This window comes from Giraffa tippelskirchi, chromosome 2, assembly GCF_054371585.1.
Source record: "Giraffa tippelskirchi isolate mGirTip1 chromosome 2, T2T-mGirTip1v1.2.pri, whole genome shotgun sequence".
Lineage (NCBI taxonomy): Eukaryota > Metazoa > Chordata > Mammalia > Artiodactyla > Giraffidae > Giraffa > Giraffa tippelskirchi.
The window spans coordinates 179972195-179983545 of NC_137276.1; positions in this window are offsets into that span (position 1 = coordinate 179972195).

Sequence of the window (11351 nt, forward strand, 5' to 3'; positions counted from 1 at the left end):
TGCAATAAGAATGTATTTAAATATGTTCCTCTGTAAGCAAATATCTGGCCTTAAGGAGAATGCATTGTGTAAGGAGTTATGTAGAGTAAAAGAAGGCAGTAACGGAATGCTGGTGCTGGGAAAGACTCTTGAGAGTCCCTAGGACAGAAAGGAGATCAAACCAGCCAATCCTAAAGGAAATCAACCCTCAAGATTCATTGGAAGTACTATGCTGAAACTGAAGCTCCGATACTTTGGCCAGCTGATGCGAAGAGTCAACTCATTGGGAAAGACCCTGATGCTTGGAAAGATTGAGGGCAAGAAGAAAACGGGATCACAGAGAATGAGGTGGTTGGATGGCATCACTGACTCAATGGACATGAGTTTGAGCAAACTCAGGGTGATAGTAAAGGACAGGGAAGACTGGAGTGTAGCAGTTCATGGGGTCAGAAACAGTCGGACACAGCTTAGCAACTGAACAACAACAACAAATAGAATGCAAGTGGGTTGTATGTAGTGTGGAGGGTATTGTGAAATGAAGATAATCATCAACTGTGTTAAATTCTAAGACTTTGTTAATATAACTCAACTAGTAATGCAATGATCTGACCTGTGGGTGGGCCCTATAAAACAAAAGAGATGATACACATGTGTGTTTTGTAAAGTGTTAATAACTGACAAAGACTAAGGAAGTAAGGAGTCTAACACCTAGGTTTGAGACCACATGTGCTATGTTAGTAGATGGTTGATATTATCCATTACCTAAATAGTAATGATGATGATATTTATCTCACAGGATTATAAAAATAAATGAGACATATTAACATCTCATATAATTAATGAGAGATGTATAATATATGTCATTCATTGAAGGTCTATGCAAATGCTATTTATGACTATTTTATTTCATTCTTTCTTAGCTTCTGTTGCCCCAAAGAGAATACCAACTATTAAGTTGCTCTAAACAGAATATTTCCCTGGCCGACAAGTCTGCTCCTATGGATCAGCTACCTTGAGACACTTTATGTAGCTGGTGCCAACAACATAATTTGAGTAGTGATAGCAAGGTTAGTAAATTGGGAATTTGTGCTGCTTAGAACAAAGTTGGGAATGTGAATTCTTTTATTAACTTTGTATTTCTCTCTTATTCTCTGCGGGAAAGAAAAAGCAATTTTGTGTAAACATTTATTATTTTTTAAAGTCACCTTTTGGGAAGGCATTAGTGGTATAAAATCATAATTCTTACATTGAATCATTCTGCCTAATTTTGGCATAAAGCAAGACCATAAAGAAAGCAGGCAGATAAAGAAGGAGAGGACATTATTCTTAGTGTCTATTCTCATACGTTACTCTCTCCACACTCTATGTTGAACTATTGAAATAAATAGCATTCATTAAAAAAAAAAAATGGTAGTAGTATCTTACTTTTGGACACTGATCATGACAGAGATCTGTTTGCAGAATATGCTCACCTTAGCAGAAAAGGTCCAGAAATTGTTGCATTTGAGAAGAGACTTGATATTATCTTGCTAAGAATGAAAGAAAAAATATATATACATATATCAACTAAAAGAACAAAAAAGAGTTCAGCGATACCTCAGCAATGCCCTACGTGAGGGAAGAAGATTGAAGTAGTCACTACCTTTCACATGGCTAAAAGATTTCTGATAAATAACTCAGACTAAGAGTCTGTCCAATTATCACATTTGAGAAAAAGATCAAGATGGGAAAACCCTGTTGCAGTTGCCTTAGCTGTTGTTACTGCCACTTCTGAGTTGTGGACCCAGAAATTCTCTGATAAGACTGATAATAGTGCTGTTCAGAAAAGGGCAAGAAGCTTAATTTTAATTAGCTTCAAATGGAAATAAAGTGATGGAACAAGGCACTTACCATTTAACAGTTCATAAGATGGAAAATATTTTTCCATAAAGCTTCTCTCCATTGGCTGTAGCTCACTTACTACTGGCAGATGTCAATGTTTTTCCTGAATAGATTTCTAAGCCAAGTAATTTGGCCCATGTTCTTTTCTCATCATTGAGCATAATTATAATTTCAGGGAAAAGAATAAAGTGTTGATGTGCTCAGAAGAGGGGTGCCAAAACCTGAGTGTACTCTATTTCTCTTCTTTCTTCAAAGGATTCTAGTAAAGGGAGTATAGCTCTATGGTGTGACAATCATGCAAATGTGCCTTTCAGCTCTGTACTGCAGGTCACTGGCCCCATCTTGAACACCGCTGCTATCAAGTTCACACCTGCACTATAACTTCCATCTATTCCTCCCAGCCACTAAGAGTAGCAGGGATTCTAAAGTTGGGGCAGTCTTATGGCTTAAACTCAAGGACTCCTCATCAGCCTTGCTGAAACATCCTTAGAATGGCCCTGTATTTCAACACTCTTCCTACCCAAACTCCCTTCCTCTCCTTCACATGGGTCAGACCTACATCATGGTCTTACAGCTCTCCTATCCTTCTGTCTCCCTTATTTTCCTTTGCAGTTAGTTGTTTTGTATACCAAATCTCTTGCACACCCAGTCCCTTCATGCCATCTGCTTCTTGAAAGACATGAACAAATACATATTGTGCCAGAAGCAGTCAGAAGAAAACAAGTAATGAGATTCTGGAACTACCTCACTGATCTGCTGGTGAACACAAAAGGACAGCATTCTGAGTGCTATACAGAGGATGGATAGTCTCTGGCACACAATGGTGGTCCAGTCGCTGAAGATATCACTGGAGGAGGTCTGGCAAAATGTCCTGGTAGAGGGGAATGCCCTCATAAGTGCTATAATTCAGGCATTTGGAAAATAAAGGTGTCAAAGATCCTATAAAGTTAGTGGAGTTGGCTGCTTACTGGTAAGTTGTATTAATGTCCATCAATGGGATAATGAGAAACTGAGGGCCATTAACAAGCATTGGAAGACTAAATATGAGATATGAGAGCCAAAACTCATCTAGTAATTTACAGAGGCCCACATCTCCCGCTGTTAGATGAATGGACACAGCTGAACAGCAAATAGAAGCTCTAAGAGCTAAAGTTGCAGAGCTACAGAGCCTTAAAATTTTAGCCAAGGCAGGTCTAAAATGCTAAAGTCAGCAAACTGATTGGGAAAAATCTCCAACCCTGAAACATCAGGTGGGGGCATTGAAATGGATGCCCCTGAAAGTGTTGGCTCTGTACAGCCCTGTGAATTCTCAGACTCTGCAGAACTGGTCTGCAGTCTCGTAGTAAGAGCTAACACAACCTGTATGCTGGAGGTTGTTTCACAACAGCCCCCCCCTCCAAAGATAGTCGTGACAGGTGATGCCATCAAAAATGTCCTCCAAATTCCTCTCCCAGCTACTAGACCAACAACTGAGAATTACATCCCAGCATAACCCACTGAGGACGTGATGGGCCTGGCAAGGGAGGAAAGAGAACATACACTGAAGGATCTGCAGACATTAGCCAGCATGTACTGGCAGGAGTTAGGGGGATAATTCTTTTGTTAGTTTTTAAAAGCAATTGATCAAAAGGACTGGACTATGACATTAGATAAGCAAGAATTCATGATGTTGGGGGAATAATTTTCTCTTTGCACAAGATTTAAGGTCTTAGCAAGGACCCTATGAGATGGGACAGATTCACTGCTAGGATGATTCCTAGAGGTCTGGGGAGAGGGGGACAGTGACAGCCAACACCAAGAGAAGTATAAATGCCCAAGCTGCCCTGGCAGAGGGTGGAGGAGGGAATAAAGAGGTGAGCAAAGTGGACCTGCAGGGCGGGAATGTTATGTGAGGCTGGAAACCCACCAGAGGATGTTCCATGGGAGGGCCCAGCTTTCACCATGGCCATCAGGAATGTGATGGAGAAGGGAGAAGCAGTATTGCTGAGAAGGTCAATGGTCCTCTGCAGACCAGGCTGATGGTAGGTGAGGCTGGCATAGAACTGGCTCGTTAATGTCATTCTGGGGATGATGGGCCCTGAAGTCAAGGAGCCAGATGGTGCCACTTAACAAGCAGAAACCAGGAGGCTACAATTTCCAGGAAGGTTGGAGGGCAGCCAAGGGGGCTTGATTCACAGGAGGCTGTAGAGATGGTTAATAGACGATGGTGCCTAGGGTCAAAGTAGATGGGCAGCCAACAAGGATGCTTCCTTTTTTTTTTTTTTTAATGTGAAGGTGAGTAACTACTCTTATTTTAAAATTTTCCAGTTTTATTGAGATGTAATTGACATAAACCACTGTACAAGTTCGAGGGGTATAACAATAATGTGATACATGTGCTGATGTGTACTCAGTCATGTCTGACTCTTTGTGACCCCATGAACTATATGAACTATAGCCCACCAGGCTGCTCTGTCCATGGAATTCTCCAGGCACGAATACTGGAATGGGTTGCCATTTCCTACTCCATTGATACAATTATCTATTGTGAAAAAAGATGCTTCTTAACGCTTATGATTAAAGTCAAGAAAAGAGGAGCAGGAGGACTTCCCTGGAGGTCCCAGGTTGGGGAACTGGGATCCCAGAAGCCACACAGTGTAGGCAAAAAAAAACAAACAAAATAGAGGATCCGGAGGCTGAGGGCAGTCACGCTAATAAAAAAGTCACCATCTCTTGCTTAGCTCCCAGACCTGAACTGATTTTTAGATCTAGAATCCACTAGTTGATGAGATGGTTGGCTTCCTATGTAGGACTCTATAACCACCATAAAAAGTAAAGTATATATTGCTTATGTTTTTCCTCCAGTCTTTTCCCAAAGGGATATATAGCTATTTAACAATGTGACTGTACACTGGAAAAGAGAAATGAGACATTTAAAGACTATTGGACACAGGACCTGTATTGACTATGGTCTCAAATTATCATCATGACCCTCTTCTTCTTAGCTTGGGGGCTTAACGGAGCCCAGTAGTAGCTGAGTCCTGGCTAAAGTCTAGTGTAAGGAGGCCCATTGTTTTTTATGAAATCCAGGGATGGTTTTTCCAGTATCTGAATGTAAAAACTGGAATCGATATATTTGTCACATGAAGTAATTGTCATATTGGGTCCTTGGCCTGAGGAATAAGAACTATTGCAGCAGGAAGGCCAATTTAAAACCTCTCAAATTGCTTCCTATCCCACCTTGGTGTGCATAGATTCTAAATTCCCTAGTCATGAAACTCAGCTTTAGGTAAGATATATTGGTATTTCACAGCATCAAGAATGGGTTGAAAAGTTCTGTAAAGCAATTATTCTTCAATTAAAAAATAAATAAATTTTTAAAAATGTATATGCTAAAAAAAGAATGGATCGAATATGAAAAAGAATATGTATGTGTGCATATATATATACACATACATACATACATATACAAAATCAAATCACGTTCCTGTACACTTGAAACTATCCAACATTGTAAATCAACTGTATTTCTTTCTTTTTTTTTTTTTTTAATAAATTTATTTATTTTAGTTGGGGGCTAATTACTTTACAATATTGTAATAGTTTTTGCCATACATTGACATGAATCAGCCATGGGTTTACATGTGTTCCCCTTCCTGGAGCCCCCCACTCACCTCCCTCCCCATCCCATCATTTTTAATATAATGATGAGATAATCTGAAATGTGTACCTTCTCACATAATGCAGTATAAAGTCCTCAATCTCATGCATGAAGTATTCTTGCCAAAAGTTATGAAAAAAGAATAGGTTGGCTGGGAGGTATTATGGTCAGCAAGAAATTGCAGTAAATGATTAGAGATGCTTTAGGCAAGATATAAGACAATGGCAGTAGAATTATAGGAGAAACAGTAGCAAGCAGGATATGTGTTTGACTCCATAGGATTTAAACCTATTGGAATTTAAGGAAAAGGAGTGTTTTATGTTTTCACCTTGAGATGGCTAGGTGGATGATAATACATCTCAAGGAGAAGAAATACCAAAGGTGGTAAAAATTTGGTGGGGATGTCACTGAGAACCCATGTCCCCTGCAATGGAAGGGTGGAGTCTTAACCACTGGATTGCTGGGGCAGTCCACTGAGTTTATTTCTTACTATGTTTGAAAGGCATAAACAGGATATGCCACAACTTGGGCCAGTAAGGCAGGCAAAAAGACTGGGCTAGAAATATATACATATATATAGGATGAATCAGCATGTAGATGGAAGTTGAAACTGGAAAAATGGATGAAGCTGTTCTACAGAAGCATAAAACGTGATCAAGAATAGACGGACATCAATATTTTAGAAGTGGGAAAGGAGACAGAAAAACAATTAGACGAAGGTGGAAAGGAGCTAGATTACAAGGATGTGTACAAGGCTCCCCTGGTGGGTCAGTAGTTTAGAATCTGCCTTCCAGTGCAGAGGACACTGGTTCAATCCCTGATCTAGGAAGATCCCACATTCCGCAAGGCAAGTAAGCCTGTGCGCTACTACTGCTGAGCCTGTGTGCTGCAACTACTGAAGCTCACATGCCCTGGAGCCTGTGCTCCACAACAAGAGAAGTCACCACAATGAGAAACCTGCAACTAGAGAGTAGCCTCCACTCGCCAAAACTAGAAAAAGCCTGCACATAGCAATGAAGATCCAGTGCAGCTAAAAGATAAGAAAAGATGTGTTCAGAAAGTTGAACTGGGAAAGAACAGAGAGAGAGAGAGAATAGTAATTACATAAAATGATAGTGTTAAAAGAGCTGAATGTTTTAAGTGGGATGAAGTTAAACATCTTTGTGTGCTAGTAGGATAGAATTTGTAAAGAGTGAGAGGTGGAAAACTCAGGAGGGGACAAATGACTGATAGGGACATAGGAGGAAACAACTTCAGTTTACATTTCTTGGCCTCAGTCCCCATCCTTCCTCACCCACAACGCTTATATAGTGGCAATTGCTCAGGGGTCCAGAAATTTTTGGCACCAATCTTCAGCCACTTCAGGAAGACAACATGAATTGAGCTTTCCAACTTCAACATGTCTCACAGCTATTCCATGTGTGTGATAAATCTCTCAAGAGATTTATCTTGATGAAAATGCAGAATGCATTCAATATGGAAAGAGGAAGGTGAGACAAGACTTGGTTTGACTGGCCAAGATCACTTGCTGGTGGGGGCTAAATTTGCAACTATTATTAAAGAATCTACAGCCAGATTAACTCCCTGTCCATTTATCAAAAGTTGTGCTTGCTACCTCATCTCACCTGACTGCCATGCCCTGTCCTAACCACATCCTCTGAGTCATTACAGAACACAAGATAGCCCTTACTAGTTTGGATTCTGAATTTAAGATTCTCCTAACTGTGACTGTTGCTTCCTGACAGAGATTTTTTTTTCCCTGTAAAAAAAGAAAGAAAAAGAAAAAGAAATCTGCTAATATATTCTTGATCAGAAGGTGACGATCTGCAACTAGTGCTCTAAAGTAGAAATAAAATTTCAGTAATCCTTGTAAGTGGGAATTCTTGAAATGATGGACGTAGCAAAGTTGGAAACATCTTTCAGAGTGCAAGTTATACTTTCCTCCTCAGGAAATGAAAGAACTTAGTAGCTATCCCTTCTGCCTGAGAGGGACACCATGCCATAGTGTCCAGAACCACCGTTTCTCAGAACCACAGTGTTCTGTGAGCTGTCTTACAGGTTTTTGACTTTCAACCAGAGTTGCTCCAGTTTCTTTCTGTTATGTATTAGAACTGCCTTGCAATGCAGGGGACAAAATTATAGAGCATGTTCCTTTGACTTAAAAGAAAAAAGCTTTTGAAAAACATTTATCTAAACAAAACAATACAATGCTTTAAATATTTAACTTATGTAGTAAATAAATATATTTGAAATAAGTAATGCATTTTAAAAAGATTTTAGAAATTTATTATAGTTTTATTTTTGGCTGCAGTGGGTCTCTGTTGCTGTACACAGGCTTTTTCTAGTTTGATGAGCGGGGGCTACTTGTTGTCTTCTCAGTGCAGTGACATTCTTTGTAGCAGAGTATTGGCTCTAGGTGCACAAGCTTCAATAGTTGCAACAGTTGGACTCTAGAGCACAGGCTCCATAGTTGTGGTGCATGGTCTTAGTTGCTCCCTGGGATGTGGGATCTTCTTGGACCAGGGCTCCAACTGGTGTCCCTTGCACTGCAAGGTGGATTCATAACCACTAGACTATCAAGGAAGCCCTAGGTAATGCATTTTATTTGATAGATCCATATATCACTGTTGCTAGAAAAAGTCCTTTTTTCCTGAATTTGTAAAAGATATGAAGTCCGGTATTTCCTTCAAAATAACCCAAGGGAGGGAAAATATGTGGCAGTTTAGATTAAATCAACTGCGTGCATGCTAAATTGTTTCAGTTGTGTCCAATTCTCTTCCCTATAGCTCAGGAGACCTGGGTTTGATCCCTGGATTGGGAAGATGCCCTGGAGAAGAGAATGGCAATCTGCTCTAGCATTCTTGCCTGGAGAATCCCATGGACAGAGGGGCTTGGCGGGCTAGTCTGTGGGGTCGCAAAGAGTTGGACGTGACTGAGTGACTAACACTACTATGGACTGTAGCCCGCCAGGCTCCTCTGTCCATGGGATTCCTCAGTTAAGAATATTCTAGTGGCTTGCCACTTCCTTCTCCAGGGGAATCTTCCTGGGAATCCCAGGGATCTGAACTGGGGTCTCCTGCATTGTAGGCAGATTCTCTACCATCTGAGCTAATAAAGTGAAAGTGAAGTCGCTCAGTCGTGTCCGACTCTTTGCGACCCCATGGACTGTAGCCTACCAGGCTCCTCCGTCCGTGGGATTCTCCAGGCAAGAATACTGGAGTGGGTTGCCATTTCCTTCTCCAGGGGATCTTCCCGACCCAGGGATTGAACCCGGGTCTCCGGCATTGGAGGCAGACGCTTTAACCTCTGAGCTAATAAGGAAGCCTGAATCAGATTAGCTGGGGGTCAATAGTTGTCAAAGCCTGATGACTGATCCATGAGGACTGAAGATATTACTTTCTGTTTTTATATGTTTGAGCTTTCTCGTAGTGTAATATTTTCAAAAAGCAGGAGAAAAGAAGCTCAAGAAAATAAATAATTACATTGTAATAAATGCTAAGAAATACCGTAATGAATGGTCTTTCCACTCAAAGTCCTATCTTAACCTAAGCCACTGGACTCATTCTGTACTGGCTACCAGATCAACTCTCTTCTAAATCATCCAGAAAAAGCCTGTCAGGTGGGACCACACCCAAGTGGGGAGATGAAGTGTTTTCTTGGCTGAATCTCTATGGGCCAATTCAGTTTCCACCCTGAAAGGGAGGAGCCAGGATTCCAAGCATTGTCTGCTTAATCCAAAGCCATTTGGTCACACCCTGATCTAGCCAATGTTTATAGATTTTAGGTGCAGGAAGAACTACCCTGAGGGCTTGTTGAAGCACAAACTTCTGGATCTTGTCCTGTGCTCAAAGATTTGATTTTGAGGGTCTGGCTGGAGTTTCATAGTTTATTTTTCCAGCCATGCATTTGTGTGTGCTCAGTCGTGTCCGACTTTTTTTGACTCTATGGACAGTAGCCTGCGAGGCTCCACTGTCCATGGGATTCTCCAGGCAAGAATACTGGAGTGGGTTGCCATTTCCTCCTCCAGGGGATCTTCCCCACCCAAGGATTGAAACCAAATGTCCTGCATTGGCAGGTGGATTCTTTACCACTGTGCCTCCTAGTTCTTAAGCAAATTGAGGCAGAGTCCTTGCACTTTGAATACCAAGTATAATATAGTAGGAAGTTAAAGTTACCCATCAGATATGCAGATGACACCACCCTTATGGCAGAAAGTGAAGAGGAACTAAAGAGCCTCTTGATGAAAGTGAAAGAGGAGAGTGAAAAAGTTGACTTAAAGCTCAACATTCAGAAAACTAAGATAATGGTATCTGGTCCCATCACTTCATGGCAAATAGATGGGGAAACAGTGGAAACAGTGACTGACTTTGTTTTTCTGGGCTCCAAAATCACTGCAGATGGTGATTGCTGCCATGAAATTAAAAGATGCTTACTCAGCTTCCCTGGTGGCTCAGATGGGAAAGCGTCTGTCTGTTGTGTGGGAGACCCGGGTTCGATCCCTGGGTTGGGAAGATCCCCTGGAGAAGGAAATGGCAACCCACTCCAGTACTCTTGCCTGGAAAATTCCATGGACTGAGGAACCTGGTAAGCTACAGTCCATGGGGTGGCAAAGAGTCGGACACGACTGAGCGATTTCACTTTCGATTTCACTTTACTCCTTGGAAGGAAAGTTATGACCAACCTAGACAGCATACTAAAAAGCAGAGACATTACTTTGTCAACAATGGTCCATCTAGTTAAGGCTATGGTTTTTCCAGTAGTCATGTATGGATGTGAGAGTTGGACTACAAAGAAAGCTGAGCACCGAAGAATTGATGCTTTTGAACTGTGATGTTGGAGAAGACTCTTGAGAGTCCCTTGGACTACAAGGAGATCCAACCAGTCTATCCTAAAGGAAGATCAGTCCTGGGTGTTCATTGGAAGGACTGATGTTGAAGCTGAATCTCCAGTATTTTGGCCACCTCATGCGAATAGCTGACTCATTTGAAAAGACCCTGATGCTGGGAAAGACTGAAAGCAGGAGGAGAAGGGGACGACAGAGGATGAGATGGTTAGATAGCATCACCAACTCAATGGACATGAGTTTGGGTGGACTCAGGGAGTTGGTGATGGACAGGGAGGCCTGGTGTGCTGCGGTTCATGAGGTCGCAAAGAGTGGGACATGGCTGAGCGACTGAACTGACTGAAAGTTACCCAGGCTCCCTGGGTCCTGAGACCAGTGGCCCAGACTATTTTCCTAGGGGCAGAGAAAGCCTATTATGAGACCAATGGATGCCAGGGCTGCCACGTTGTTTGTGAAGATTTTCCTTTAGAAGTTCTGACTCATTAGAATGGCCTATGAAAACAACTGTGACTTCTCCAGCCTCATCTCTTGTCATATCCTGCCCCCAACATTATCCTCTAGCAGTTCCCAAGAACTGCAGTTGTGCAGTTCTTTCTGCATTCATTAGCAGATCTCTTGCCTTGGTGTTTTGTCTCCTGCTGTTCTCATTCTGAATAGCCTAACCTTTCCCTTCTACTCAGCTCACCATTATTGTGGGCTTAAAATTTGTGTTTAGAGCTAGATCTTGGAGTGATTGTGTTATCTAAACCCTACAATCTAAATCTAATCTCCCAGTGAGTAACACACCCTCAGCCATAAATCAGTTACAAAATACTTTTGAACTTCTATTCCCTCCACATAACTCCCTTCAATCTGTCATCAATATTATTTACAAATGTTGCTCATTTGTTTGTAACTTAACAAATGTTTGTCATTTTTTATTTTCTAAGTCTCATCTTAAAGGAATAAATATCAAAAATTTTTAAAAAGATCAAGAGTGGTTATTAATTACCCAGTAACTTAACTCTC